At 38.9% G+C, this 13,156-nt stretch overlaps 1 long non-coding RNA gene across 1 annotated transcript; it reads left to right on the forward strand.

The window, feature by feature from the left end:
• The first annotated feature begins 2,100 nt into the window (after window positions 1–2,100).
• Window positions 2,101–11,551, forward strand: LOC146439603 (uncharacterized). Its single transcript, XR_014851283.1, has 3 exons — window positions 2,101–2,252; window positions 4,035–4,149; window positions 11,125–11,551. It is a non-coding gene; the product is annotated as an uncharacterized LOC146439603 (long non-coding RNA).
• Window positions 11,552–13,156: the final 1,605 nt, after the last annotated feature.

Raw genomic sequence — 13,156 nt, forward strand, 5'->3', positions numbered from 1 at the left:
GTGTATTCACCATCTTAATCAGGATTTAAATGCCTGGACCTGTTGCAGGAGAACATTAAGAATGTAAGTATAGCTGCAATTTGATATTCAACAGAGGTTAAGAGTAAGGTAGGTGTATTTCTCTTGTGATACCTTGCCTAAAGTTTTTTAGATGAATGATGTTTCTGTGTATTATCACACTCTTCCATTGACTTGTGAAATGCCACTTTCAGGCTGTAGAATCCTTTATTATCCTCGACAGATTTGACAAGGAGTTTAACATTTGTGCCTATATTTTTCCATCAGAATTAGTATAGTAGCACCAGGTAAAGGCATGCAAGATTTAAGGCAGAGAGAGCAACATCAGGGACAGATCACAGTGCCTGTGGCAAAGTAAGGGTGCTTAATGGAAAACAGCTTTTTTCTCTTATCATAGATCACAACAATTTTCACTGAAGTTTATCAATAATTTATTTAGTATTGCCTTTTTTCTGTTTTGGGAGACTGCATTTTTTTTTTTAATGTTTTTGTTTTGTTATTACATTACTGTCTTAAGTGAGACTTCTCCAGGCTGCAGATGACTGAGGCAGGTGTAGTTTCCAGGCAGGTGAGTACCAATTGATATGTCACAGTCTTCTCTGTTGTCATGTCAGAGTTGGACTGATTACTGGCCAGGGAATATCTAACTTGAAATGCACTGACTCAAATCTACCTCAGTGCCTCTGTTGTGGGTAGGGGGAAGGAGGGAAATCCACTGAGCAGAATATGTAGGGATTGCTTGCCTTTTAGCATGTTAGCTTTGAACAAGAGTACCCTTTCAATGCTGATTTTGCACGAGGATGTTTGGGAGATGATTCCTTTTTTTTTAACGAGCTTGAATGTGGTAGGAAAAGTTATTCACTGGAGTGTTATAGCTTAAGGACTTGAGGCACTTGAAGCTGTCATCCTTAATTTCTGGTAAGTAAGAGTTATCAAACATGTTTATCAAGAACCTTCAAAGTGAGGATTATATCACTAGAAGGCTGAGGCAGAGGCAAGAAAAGGTTAGTTACTGTGTGAGAATGAAAATCTGCATAGGAAGCATTACAGAGGGTACCCAGGTCATGGTCTAAATGTCACATAATAGATTTGATCTCACTGGTCTCTCTCATTCTTTATTTGTCATTTACTGTGAGACAGCTACTGTCTTAATTTATATAAATTCAAGGGTAATGCATTTGATTTGTTATTACACCTTTGATTTCCTATTGATTTGAGAGTAAAATTGCTTTGCATTTGTCTGAATTTTATATCTGTAGAAAAAGTTAGAAATAGCTTAACTTTTAGATAAGAGGAAAACAAAAAAGTTGGTCAGGGAACTGCTCTGTGTTTGAATAATAACGGTAGAACAATAACAGCAAAACATTATTTTTAAGATGGATCAGTTTCGTCATGGCTCTCAATGTAGTACCACAGATAGTGACTGTTGGCATTGCAAAAAAGTGATGAAAAAAAGGAAGGTAGATGAGGGAGAGGTGGAAAACTTTAAAATCTGCTTTACATCATGGCTGAATGAACAGAGGTCTTCTCACCCTATGTAGCAGATCAGAGTGAGAGATGGGTTTTTTAATGAGAGGTGGATATAATTTCTAAAGGATATTGTGACCCGAAAGGAACATTGCACACTCACTGCTGCATTTGATTCCTGCCCGACAAAAGGTGACTAAGAACAACACCTACCTCAGGAAAATTCCTTGGGATTCTCCCTGAGATGAATAGTGATAGCCTGGGTGTAGGTTAGAATTACAATGAAGATACCATCTTAGCATGTTCCAAACTATACAGCAAAGCTGAAAGGACTGACTGCATCTTTTCTTTGGCTAGAGATATCCCCTGCTAAAAGCATATAATGCACTTTGGGCAATTTTTCTTTCAGTACTATCAAAGCACTACAGAAATTTTACCAGGGGTGAGGATCTGGACCTCAAATTGAAATTTCTCTAATGTAGTAATTTGCCATACATTACACTGTCATCTGTTGGCCAAATGTATTCATGACACTTAAGAGAGTTATTTAGACCATTTCTCCTAAGCCTGTCTGTTCCTATGTCATTGTACTAAAGCAAGCAGCAGCAGCTTGACAGCTAGTTGGCTGCCAGTCCTTGCTGGAGAGTGAATCACTCATGGTGACCTCAGGGAGATTCCTAGCTATCGTTTCTGAGATTTACTGATGTCATTACCAGAGGTGATACATGGCCACTTGGGAGAAGCAGTTTGAAAAGGTGTATGCACAGGTAGGTAGTTGGAGAGATTAGAGAAGGATTAGAATTACTTTCAAAGCTAACCTACATTTATTCTGATTTTGTTCTTGATGAATTTATCCTTTCTTGGGGGACTGATTGGAGCTTTGTGCTGGTTGAAATTCTTCTATTTTTGATTTCTGTGTCTTGTATCTTTAAATACCTAAAAACGTACCTGCTTGCAGCAACAATAACCATATTTTTCCTCTTAGCAACCTGTCAAAGGCTTATTGACTTTGGTACTTGGGTGTAGAGTCCAGCTAAAGATAAGTTCATTCATTTAAATACCACTCTGGTGAAAAATATGGAGCAGAATTCCAACAAATCCATGTATCTGCTGTGACTTTTTCTGAAGGCAGTCTGTATCCTGAAAATACCGTGAAAATGTTGCTCTCATAGCCATGCAACTGCCTTCACATGGTAATATGGATCACAGTCATGAACTCAGGTTGCTTGAACAAACCAGAAAAAAAAAATCTTCTTCCTTTCTTTCTTTCTTTCTTTCACACAAGTCTTATCTTTAGAATTTCTGAATAATTCAGTCCCTTCATAATATGCCATTCATTATAGTAGCTATAATGAATATTAATATAAATAGCAACAAAGGTTATCTGCTTGCTAGAAATACAGTTTTTTCACAGTCAAAGGTAAGTGAATTTAAATGGCCTTCCAAAATCTAGATGTCTCTATTATTTAGTTCCTAATTTGTTATAAATACAAAGTGCATTGATAAAATCTTTCATCAGCCATGAGAGTGACTTCTTTGAAATGAAGAAAGAAAGAAAACTCTCAAATCACAGGGTTTTTAATAAACAGATTTTTTTCTTTTTAGAAATAGGCTTTTCAGTTACTGCATTTTCTTGTATTTCAAACAGGCTCCATGCTGGAAATCCTCATATCTTATTCCCCAAATACTTGCAACAATTCCAATGTTTATTGATCACAGCAGGGTTCCATAATTGGACTCTTACTTGGGCTGCAGGAAAAGGCCAATAACAGCATATGTAAATTGAGAAAAACCTCCCACAGAAGCAGATTGTGTCAAACTCCTGACCTCCCTAAGTTAGGATCTGCAGATGCTCTGTAGCTCACACAGAGAAAACACATGATTACATGGAGAGAAAACAAATAACACTGCTTCATACTACAAACCAGAAACTGTCAAAATGAAAAAATACTACTAACTTATCACTTTTTGTCTCCAGAACAGAGAGGTGGTTTTCTGAATAAGATAATCATCAGCCACTGGAGTAGTAACCTTGTGCTGAGTTTAGATTAAATTTTCTCCTAAGTCTCTTTGTAGGTGACCATGTATATTTGCATAAAGACTACTTTCTTTATGCTAGTTGAATGAACAGTGAGATGCCCCATGATAATTATTATCTGATATTAGGTTTCTAGCATATGAAAAATAACTTCACACCAGTATATTTATCTTCATTAGCATACAAATTCAAAAATCCCTTTTGAGTATTAGTGAAGGGGCTGCATATTTCTGTAATAATCTATGGCATTTAAATGGATTTACTTAGATCTAGATGTGATTTTATTTGCCATGCAAAATTGTATACCAATCCTTTTCTTTCTTTTTTCAGGTTTCTTAAATCTAACACTCACTGTGTTTTCTAAATTATGGATCCTAACAGTAAGTCTAATGAGTTCTTGCATTTGCATTAATATAATTACTATAGCAAGTGTGATGTGTCCAGTTTGGAATTGATTGTACATTGCTAAGAGAACTGCAGATCCTTTCTGTCTCCTCCCATGGCTTGATAGGAGTGTTCTGCCACAGGACAGACTTCAGACGTATCCTGGAGATGTTTTACTCCTGTCCAGAGCTGACAGACTTCAGGAATGCAGGATGTTGACTGAAATCATGACCAGCACAAGGGTAAGTTGTCGTACTTTGCTTTCAGGGTTGCAAAATAAAAAAAAGAGGAAATTATTTGATTGACAACTCTTCCTTCCTTTTCCTTCCTTCCTCTCCTTCTCTGTCTTCCCCAGGGAAACTGAGAACTGATGTTCCTGCCAATACAAAGATCAGACTCCCAGCAAACCATATTCAGCTTGCCTCAGGCTCAAAGATACTGGAGTGGTAGTACATGAGAGTCCTGCCCAGTCCTCTCTTTGCCATTCATATAAAAAAATGAGGTCAAATAAATATTATAAGGAACAATTCTTTTCATTTGGAGACTCACCGTTAATGCAGAGAAGTTAGAACACACTCTCTGCCAAACTATTTAAAGCTTGATGAGAAAACCACAGCCCACTTAAAGCTTTATGAGAAAACCACAGCCCACTTTGACCTTTTCCCTGCTCAGCCTGCACATTTTCCTTACCTCAGCAAAGCTCACCGAGAAATACCAATCTGAAAAAAACCCAAAATGCTTCATGATAATTTAGTGATTCTAGCCAAACCTTCAAATGAAACCATTTGGGAAGATGGGCCAACTGGCCCTTTCCCCTGCCCCATATTTTTCCAGTCTTCCCTGGCTTCCTGGAGGTTCTCCCCTCCCTCATCTGGCCCGGGAAGTTTTGGTGCTCCCTGGCCCCATTTCTCCCAGCCCAGGTGAGCTGATGTGGAGGTAAGAGGAGGCACCATCCTGGCCTCTGCCTGAGTGCCTGTGCCCTGCTGACCCCCAGAAATGGTGTCCAGGGAGCAGCTCCTTAGATGGTCTGGCTCAGCTGTTCCCAGGGCTGCTTGGCTTTCTGGTCTTTTTTCCCAGTGAGAGGGATAAAAAAAAAAGGGAAAATTGTTGGATCACTATGCTGGATGCCTTCTGGATGGCTTTGAAACAACACAATGAAGTGAAATTTTGTAATCTTTTTATTTTCAAATCTGATGCAAGATGACATTGCTCTTTAAGATTGGGTGTTCCTTGAATAATTTTAGTTTTAATTTCAAATCAGCTGGGAATAGATCAAGAAAATTGCATTTAAATTCTTTCTAGATAAAGAGGGATGCATATTAAGCTATCTCCCCACAGCTTCAAGATCAAAAGAAGTAATGAGTTGTCTTAGCAGGATTAATTAGCTGTGGGAAAGTTAGTTGTGAAAACTGGAGATGGTCTTTGTCTTTGATGTGCATCTTTGTCTCCTTGAAATTGAGAAAGGATTTAGCAAATAACCTGTTTGTTTTTAGCTTCACAAGGATCAGAAAAGACCTTCAGATTGTGTTGAAATGAAAGAATTGCAATTTTTATTTTATTAATTTACTTTTATTAATTGACAATTTCTCAACTTACTCCTTCCTTCATCGTGAAGATTTTAGAAGGTAAGTCCTGTGAGGAGTGGCTGAGGGAGCTGGGGTTGTTTAGCTTGGAGAAGAAGAGAGATCATATTGCTCTCTACAACTCCCTGAGAGGAGTGTATGGCCAGGTGATTGTCAGCCTCTTCTTCCAGGTAACAAAGTGACAGAACAAAAGGACATAGCCTCAAGCTCTGGCAGGGGAGGTTCAGACTGGACGTTAGGAGGAATTTCTTGTTGGAAATGTTTGTCAGACATTAGAACGGGCTGCCCAAGGAGGTCATGGAGTCACTAAGTAGGAGAAGGGTTTAACCCAGAATGCTAGGCAGCAATTTCCAGCATTTTGATATTTAACTTCCACCATGAGCATCTCCCCTGAATTCAAGGCCCCATCCAAAGAGACTGGCCAAACTCAGCAGGAATCAGGGGGAACCAGGAGGTGAACTATGAATTCCCACAAGCCAGGGTGTGATCCTTGTCTTTCCACATAGCTGCAGGACCTGAGGAATGCCACCATGTTTGGCTTCTCTGCGGTCAAGGGACAGGTCAAGGCAATCAGCTGTCTCCAAAGGGCAGGCTATGTGAGATGTACTGTAGTGGGATTATCTGTACATCTCAGTCTCCATGCTCATTTCTCTTAAATCCCACTGAAAGGGCTCAGTAGGCATTTTCCTAATGTTCAACTTTTATGTTCTTCCTTATGTTAACTTTCTACAAATGCCCACTGTGATTAGAGAATATGAACCAACAGTGTAACAATCTGCCCAATCACTTCGCTTGTGCCAAACCCTGAAAAAAGGTAATTCTCAGAAGGAAAAGGAAAGAAATTTTATACTGCCTTCTCCTCTGTGTTCAGTTTGCCTCATTAACATTGCCGCAGCTCTTGGGATAATTAAGATTTTGTCACTTTTGCACCTCATTAATTTGGTAATTCACAGTAGGAGATGTATTCTATAATGATTTAAAGTATAATTCATTAATTGAGGTCAATCCTTCCTTATAAGCATGGAGGTGGCTCCATCACTATCTTAGCTAGCTGTCTAAATAGTGATATATTGCTCATTTCTAATTTTGTCATAAAACATGAGTTATAGCAGCTAAGAAATGCCTTCTATTTGTCTTACAGTCCATTGCAGATTATTCCCAACAGAGAAAGAAAGATCCCTAATTCTTATGCGCTCATGTTGTTAACATTGGGTTAAAATGCTAGTTAAACATTGGCTTTAGGAACAGGGTAGGTAGCACTGCATGTACAGGGCTCAGCGACATGATCACGAAGATTGCTTAGAGAATGGGGATTGTTTTAGTGAAATCATGCGGATTAGCACCTGTGAAATAAATCAGAAATACTATGGGAGATAAGGGGGCTTAAAGTCATGCTGGGGGGAAACAATGGAACAATGATAAGTTGATGATTAACATATGATTACATCACTGTTCTGTGGGGTTTTGTTTGTTTTTGGGGGTTTGGGTGTGTTGGTTGGTGTGGTGTTTTTGTGTTTGTGTTTTGTATGTGAAATTCAAAGCCCAGCCTGTGACATACTTGGTGTAATGCATCTGGAAAATCAGGCCTTTCAGAGAGATGACCTAAAGTTACATGCTGAATAAGGAGCTTGTTTATTGGTGTGAACTACTGGGGTCATCATGCAAACAGATGTGACAAATCTGATTCCTCCTCTGAAAGTGTTTTTATCCCCTTAAGATGTGCCTGGGCAGACCTAGGTGTTCAGTGATGATGTGAAAACTATACATGCAAATCAGCAAGTTTCTTGAATTCTTCAGTTGGAGATAAGCTATCCATTGTAATGGCTGGTCAGCCCTTATCATAGGGATAGAAGTGGTTCAAGCACTCCAGCCCTGAGAGGCTCAAACTTCTTTTTTAGAAGTACCTAAGCCTTTAAAGTGAGAGATGAGGCAGCAGGATACTTTCATGTTGTCTAGTTGAAGCTAGAACAGTCCATCCAAGAATGCTAAATAATGAAACTACTTGGAGAACGAACAAAATGGAGTCTGATTCTGTTGCCCAGTGGACAGCTTAGTTTCTGGAAACCTTGTGTTTTGGCCTCTGTACTGAAAGGAAAAATCTGTAAGCTGCCTGACATCCCAGAGTTAAAAAGAAAAATTAAATATGAATTAAAGATAAAAAAAAGCCCAGCATGACACACTGATTCTTCTCATCCACTGTGTCCCTTATACTTACCGTCCTACATGCAGGGAAATATTTAAAGAGTTCGCTTTAGCTGTTATAGAGCTCTTTGCTTTCTAAAGGTGAAATGATTGTGTTTCAGCAAAAAAAATAAAAAGTATACAGATAATGACTCAACCCTTTTCTTGGAATTTCGTGTTGTAATATGTCTTTTCAGATACCACTGTCAGTAATGCTGTATAATTTGATGGTACTCTTGATGGGGAGTAGTGTTTTGTCTGTAATGAAGTGTATTATTCATTAGTATTTTATTCCAGATAGCTTGTTTGGTTCTGAGAACCAAGTTCCCACTGTGTATAATTTTCCTTTATTGCTGTTATTATCACTAGATAATCCAGTGTGATTCATGGATTAAATCTGACTTTATTGTTGTAGGTATTAGAGTGATAATTAAAGGCAAAAGACATGGAGATCATACTAATTTAAACTTTAATTAGTTGAACTAATGTTACCAGTTCTACTTGCCTGTTTTCACAGCTCTAGTGACTAAGACTGCAAAGGAAAACTAGCAATTTAAATATCGTGGAAGTATTGCAGTGATCAATAAATATTTCCCTTAAGTTTTATCTGTAATAGGCTCCGTGCCTTAGTGAAGCATGTGTTAGATTAATGATTAAAGACTGACTCTCCTGAGCATGAGACTCAACATCATTAATCCCTTCAATTATTTACAGCAAGAGCTTCTTCTGAGGATGGGTATAGCACAGGCCGACTCCTGCTAGTGCTGCCATGAGTGCACTTGCAGGGCTCATCTGCATCCCAGGGCCTCGTGTGACTGATCTGCCACACAAAGGGGTAGAGGAAGGAGAGGACTTCAGGCTGATTTACAAAAATGTGGAACTGAGTCACTGCCACCCACTTTACATGTGCTTTGGGAGGCGCAGGGGGTGGGTGGGGAAATCTGTTGATGCACAAGTTCGTGACTACAGACTTTAGTTATCCAGACCAAACTGCCTGAATCCAAGCTAAGAACCTTGCTTCTGTAAATGTGTCAATATAATATTAAAAAAATGCTTGTTTTATTTTCACAAATTCCATTGAAAACTATTCCAAAACATGAGTGATTTGGAAATACTTCAATTTTTTCAGTGTGATTTTAAAGCCACTATCCATCTATTAATTTTATAACGCTACTTGTTTTCAGCTTGGGGTTCCTCTTTCCTGTACATGTTTGAAATAGGTTCTGGGACTGATCTGTCCAAGCATGTATCACACCAAAGATTTGTGGTTTTTGTTGTGCCTGACAACTACACACAGAGATCCTTTTCCTCTTTTACTTCCAGTTGCTAAGGCTGAAGCTCAGAACAGAAGTTCTCAGTCTGCATTTCTAATACTTAGACATTTGGTTCTTACACAGTTTATGTCAGCCCTCAGGATTTGTTAATTCTTTCTGTACACAGCAATGCTCTTCTGAACTTTTAATACTGGTGCACTGCAATTTTGCTGCACCATTTTAAGCATTCTGGTTCTTAAAAGAAGAAATGGATGTCTGCCCTTCTTTTCACCTGTCTGGGAAAGAACAGAGGAGGTGAAGGGGATTAAGTTCACTGTTGAGTTTACTACATCTCAAATTTGCCTACCCTATAGTGTTTAACTCTTTAACTGCTGATCTGTTTTTGCATCTTTTGACAACGTTGCATCTGTTGTAAAGCAGAATTTTACACTTTTCTGGTAGAAGTGATTTGTTGATCCAGAAGATTTCACGGGTGCAGTGGGAGTGCATTCACACTTTCAGCTTTGAGCTGAGAATGATAAACATTCACACTATCAGGGGGATAGTGTGTGTGAGAACTCACATATTCTCTCCTTCAAAGCAGGAAGCAGACATTGTGCCGCAAGAAAGAGCAACTGACCTCTGCCATGGGCCAAATGCAGCCTGATCAAACTGTTCAGTGGGCTGATGGCTGGTTCCTTTCCACCCCTTTCCTCAGGGACCCATGGCAACATGACCTGGGGCACCAGACTCCTCCTGATCACACTGCAGATGAACCACTTAGAGATGAACATTCAGCTCATTAGATAACTGCACATCATGGATGGTTGTCAGGAGAGCCTGTTGGCTCTGGGACAAGCACACATCTGGTCATAAGATGAAAAATTTACAGTGCTGGGTTCTTCTTGAAGGCTCCTATGAGAGAGTGTGAGGCATAACATAGACAAACGTTTGAGCACCTCTTTGTTTCTACCTGAGGACTTTGTGGAAAAAATGACTGAAAGGGGAAAAAAATCTCATAATTAAAGAGGGAAACATCCATCCCATGTGGGATTATAACAACCTGGGTTTTTTGTTGCATGGATTGCTACTAGGACAAGTAAGACTTACAGCAAATCTTTTCAAATAATGTTTCTTTGATGGCTGGATTTTTAACAGAAGAAATGGAATTGCAGCAGGCTAACAAACAATATTGATTACAAATGTCAAAAGGCACAAGAATAGAGTGGGGATAGGTGTCAAGTTCTGCTGGGGATGCTATGACAAGTACTAAGCCCTTGTGTTCAGATCACTCCTATGCAAATGAGAATAAAACGATATAGGCAGTACCTCTTGTCCTATCACAACAGGCCCTGCTGAAAAGCCTGTCCCCATCTTCCACAGCCCCTCTTAAATACTGAAAGACCTCAATAAGGCCTCCTCTTCTCCAGGAGCTGACCCCCTTACTTTCTAAGCTCCTGATGTAGCTTAGGTTAAGATAAGGTCTAATCTTAGTTTCAGCCTTGGAAAATGGAAGAAATGTGTGAATTTCATTAGTGTTGATTTAGCATGTTATCACCAGCTTAACAAGGATATGTTGTGAATAAGGGGTCTCTTGCCTTATCTCAGTCTCAGATAAGGAGTTTCAAAACTTGAGAGGTGTCCCAGTAGCAAGGGAGACCACTGCCATGCGTCCACCCCTCTGAGCAGGGAGAACCCAAAGAAGGCTCACTAAAGCTGTCATATTTTTGGGATAAAGTGTTTGGGTAATAATTAAATTGCATGGGACAGGTATGCATCAGACTCCTTGTACCAACAATATTCTTTATGAGTCTTAGAAAAAACATCTGCCATTCATGTGCTGATCATACACTGTTCCAAGCTCATATGCATGGATGCTCACTGGATCAAGTTGTGGGTTTTCTGGAGGAGTTCTCAGACTGACTATGCCTCAGGACTTTGCCTCCTTTGGAGTCTGTATGAAACTATTGCTATTTTGGTTAAGGGGACTGAGCACATCCATCACTCTCACTTATTTGTTTGAATCATCTTAATTCTGTTATTTACATTATTCTCTTAGAATCTGTGCTACTGTTTTTAACACTAAATGTAAAGCAGGGTCGACTATTTTCCCCTATTTTTAAGCTCCTCCAAGCATGATGGATTTGAATATTCAAATTAGCCCAGAAGTTCTCAATATTGCCTCCTTTTTTCTTGACAGGCTGAATGAGGAATAAACCCATGTACAGAAACTTGGCTGGCAGGTGATGCTGAAGCTGAATCCAAAATTTCAACTAATAAGGCTCAAGAGAGGTAGAGGCATGGAACCAGGAGGTTTGGATTAAAGCAGGCATATGATACACAGACACCTCTGAGTATGTGGGGGAAGATTCTCAGCTGCTCAGCCCACACCGTGGAGCTCAGCATTCAGCAGCTCCTTATATAACATTTAAAACTGGATTTCCAAGGAAATTGGCAGCGGCACAGAGTGAAGGTGGCAGTTTCCTAATGAAGAAACACAAACTTGGATTTGTTGAGCTGAGGTTCACTTCATCAAGTTTTTAGGGTAGGCAGAGGGGAAGAAAATTAGCTGTAATGTTCCAATTTTGAAGTTAATAAAGTTTCAAATGTTTGATTTGAAATGAAAATTTTACCTTTGGGAATTAATTTAATTATTTTTAAAGGGTAAAACAAACCCAAAAGATTTGGGTTTTTTTTACAGGTACCTAATACATGTTAAAATTCTTGGTGATTAAAAACATAATCATGCTCACAATGCTCTTTGATATCCAGCACTGTGCTCTTTGGAAAGAGTGATAAGAGCAACAAAACTTGTCCTTGACTGCCTAATTCAGAATATTCTTCTGTCTTTCATAGAGTGTAGAGAAAACTTTTCATAAGCTGGAAAAAAAGTGTGGTAGAAAAAATAAAATTGCATTGCAAAGAAAGCTTGGGATGCAGGGAGTGACCTTATGCTGAATGCGGCTGTTCAGTAGGACTTGAGCAGATTGAGAGATAGAGATATGGCAGTGATGGGAACTGAATATGGGTCTATATGCCAAAAGGAGGGTGCATTTTCTGGTAAACCCTGTTCTAAACATTTGCTTTCCTTCCCTTTACATATTTGGGCTAGGAAAACTTGGCTGGGTCTCTGCTGATTCCTGTCAGAGCACAGGTCCTTTTAAACCTGTATGTCTGGGAACAGCCTTGTGCCAGAGTCTGTGGTCTCTGAAATAGCCACCAGCATGTTTCTATGTTGGTGTGAATTATGTTCACATTTTATAATACTCAAGGTTTATTTGTGTTAAGGAAACCAGAAGCAGGTTAATTAAGATGCCTGTTTTGTTTAAATAATACAAAATACTGAGTGAATGCCAGAATTTCAATGTACTGATCATAATTGGCATTTGTGGATGTGGCATCTGTATTTCCATATTTTTGAAACTTTCTGCTTTGGGGAAACTCTCTTTTACTTTAACTTGTGATCTTATTTATAGATAATCTGTCATTAACAACTGTCTGCTCAGAAAATTATTCTAGCTAGACCAGAGACTGCAATCTGGAAATCCTAACAGTGTTTGGGTTAATTAACATATCATCTGATTTGTTCACATGTTAATAAGCTCTTGAGGATCAATAAATTCTCATTCAGTGTAAATAAATTGGATTGGGGAAGCAGTTAATGCTGTAAAAATCATGGTGCCCATATGGGCTGGTTTGTGTACATATTTCACTTGTTAATCACCAGTCAATTTGAAATGAAATGTGCTGCAGGGTCTGAATTAGTTTATTTTATTTCCATTGGCTGAGATTCAGAATGATCTGGTGTGGAAGACTTAGGACACTGCCTAGAAAAAACTCAGTCTGGCTTACTGCAGAACCTTTTAGTTTTACCTTGAAATGCAGACTACAGATGAGGTAATTTTCATCTTTCAATTCTCACATCATTTAAGCTGTCTGTCATTTAAGCTTCTGAAATAAATTCCCATGGTTTGGGCTGAGAATATTTAATCCTCATCATGGATGCCCTTTGCACACTTTCTTTCTCATCAAGGCTTTTAAGGCACACACATTGGTAATGAAGACTAGTGGAACATAGAAGACATTTTCATAAGGTGTTATAAATCCTTGAGGACAAATGTCTCCTGTGAGTTCTGTTTTTCTCTTAAAAGTATTAATTTATTATTTGAGTGCAGATGAAAGCTGTTGCAATGATCATTTTATAGAGCAAGAGATTATCAAACAACATCCTG

Source organism: Lichenostomus cassidix, chromosome 3 (genome assembly GCF_008360975.1).
Source record: "Lichenostomus cassidix isolate B80296 chromosome 3, HeHo_3.0, whole genome shotgun sequence".
In the NCBI taxonomy this organism is placed as follows: domain Eukaryota; kingdom Metazoa; phylum Chordata; class Aves; order Passeriformes; family Meliphagidae; genus Lichenostomus; species Lichenostomus cassidix.